Below are 2252 nucleotides of genomic sequence, written 5' to 3' on the forward strand. Positions count from 1 at the left end.
CAGAAAACTCAAGTAATGGGGAGTGGTTTTCACTGTTAACAGTTTTATTGTTAGTCTCATCCAATATCTTGGCCCTTCCTTCTAGACCATGCCCTGACCTCTCATGGCTCACAAATATAACTCTGAAATCAACATTGCACACAGATTATTTGCTACGTTCAGATGGAATAAAGCTCCCAAAAAAGATAATGTACCTTTGAACTGTGTTTTTCCACAGTCTCTGAATGGACTCAGATGATTTAAATCAGTCCGGTTGTTATCCACAAACCCTCTTCTGACCTCTTTTTGTTCTTGTTTTAGTTACAATAATTAGAGTTTTACTGAGGCCTCTTTGAAGTACATAAAAAGCCACTTGGATAGAAATCTTGTTGCCAAATAACTTCTTAGCAGATAAAGTGCAGCTTGATGCTGGTATGTGGTACTCAAATCTAACGTCTTTGGGAGCACTGGCTCCAATCATTACCTATTTTTCTGTGCACTTCTTGGTTTTACCTTTATTTTTGTCATCTTATGGGTAATGTGCTTCACCCAGAACATGAAGAATCACACGAGAAGAGGTAAGTAAAAATACAAGTGTTTTATTTTAAAGGAGAAAAGAAAAACTAGAACTAAGGGCGCTGCTTCTGAAAACAGGAACAGGATGGAACCGGAATCTGTGAAGACAAAAAATAAGGTGAGCGAGGCCAGAACCAGAGAACCAGGAGAATATGAACCCGTATCTGAAAGTTCTTACGGTCCGAAACCAGGATTTGAGCGGAGGCAAACTGGGAGAGGCTGGAACGGGTGAGGTGGTTCTGAGCGTGGGCAGACAGGCAGGTGTGGAGAAAGGAGGCCAGAGGATCCTTGAATGGCGGGACGTGAGACAACTCCAGGCAAGGTAGATGGTGCGGAACAGGATACTAGGACAGGATACACAAAAATCATTAGACCAGAATCACAGGAACCAAAGACAGATTCTAGGCTAGATGCTACCCAAATGAGAGTATCAACCGGCACTGGGGTTGAGTCACACCACTCCTTAAATCCTCTGCACCTCCGATAAGTGAAAACTCCCAACAGCTGTGACGGATGCCACGCCCACCTGCAAACACAGAGCTGACACACCTCACCGGTAGGTGGAGGCAAACCGTGACAGTTTTAGATCTCAGTCATAGTTCAAGTATAAAAGACTGAAACTACCCAAGACATTTTTAAAACATTTTCGAGATTACAAAAAAAACTGGACCAATTTGGTTCAAATCAGATAAAATGATCTTATATTTATCAACCTGAAAGTCAATCCTGGGACTAATGTGGACAAAAATGTAGAAAATGATGCAAATATCATTAGTGTCTACTGTCAGATGGTTTTTTATATTTTTGTGCAACACATTCTTACAGCCAAGGCGTCAAAATATGACATGTGTGACCAAGTTTCCATATATGACGATTCGGTACACCCCAGCGTGTCAGGATACGACGATCCGGGACAAACAGCTGACGCAGCGTCCCAGAGCGTCGGTAACCAACGCCGGTGGTGAGACGGACATTAGAACTACTTGTGAACTACTTAACCTTCCCCTCACCCCAATCCTAACCTTAAGGTCACAGTTTATGGACCTTAAGGTTAGGATTGGGGTGAGGGGAAGGTTAAATAGTTTAATAATGTCCGTGTGACCGCGCACGTCAAACAGTGACGCCAGCGGAGCCACCTGACCCAGCGTGTCCCTGATCGTCGTATCCTGACGCGCTGGGGTGTCCCGAATCGTCATATTGTCACGATTTGGTGTAGTAGGATGTTTAGGACCCAAAAGGCAGAAAACCAGATGAACCAGCTAGGAGGTAGAGGATGAAAATAAATCCTTTATTTAGGAGTAGTCCAAAGGCAGGGAGCCAAAACCAAAAATCCAAATGACTAAACCAGAGATCCAAAAACACTAGAAGCTAGAGAGCAGACGAGACTGACAAGAAACAATGGACCGACAAGAACACAGAGACAGACAGGGCTTAAATACACTGGGAGGAGCAATCAGGGAAACAGGAAGCAGGTGTGTGGGGTGAGCTGCTGGAGGGAAGGCAGGTGACACTAATCAACTCAATGGGGAAAACAGAAACAGAGGATGGAGGACACCAGGAGGCACATAAAGGAGGGGGGCAGATGCAGACCATGACAGTACCCCCCCCCCCCCTCTAAGGGCGGATACCAGACGACCACAAGACAGACAAACACCACAAGCAAAAGACAAGACAAAAACAAGACACGAAACAACCAG

The 2252-nt window shown here is 44.7% G+C and overlaps 1 long non-coding RNA gene across 1 annotated transcript; it reads right to left on the bottom strand.

Moving 5' to 3' along the window:
* Positions 1-570: 570 nt before the first annotated feature.
* On the bottom strand, positions 571-1571 carry LOC139069710 (uncharacterized). Its single transcript, XR_011520407.1, has 3 exons — positions 973-1571; positions 734-899; positions 571-653 (listed from the first exon to the last, which is right to left on the bottom strand). It is a non-coding gene; the product is annotated as an uncharacterized lncRNA (long non-coding RNA).
* Between the last annotated feature and the right edge of the window lie 681 nt (positions 1572-2252).

This window comes from Nothobranchius furzeri, chromosome 4, assembly GCF_043380555.1.
Source record: "Nothobranchius furzeri strain GRZ-AD chromosome 4, NfurGRZ-RIMD1, whole genome shotgun sequence".
Lineage (NCBI taxonomy): Eukaryota > Metazoa > Chordata > Actinopteri > Cyprinodontiformes > Nothobranchiidae > Nothobranchius > Nothobranchius furzeri.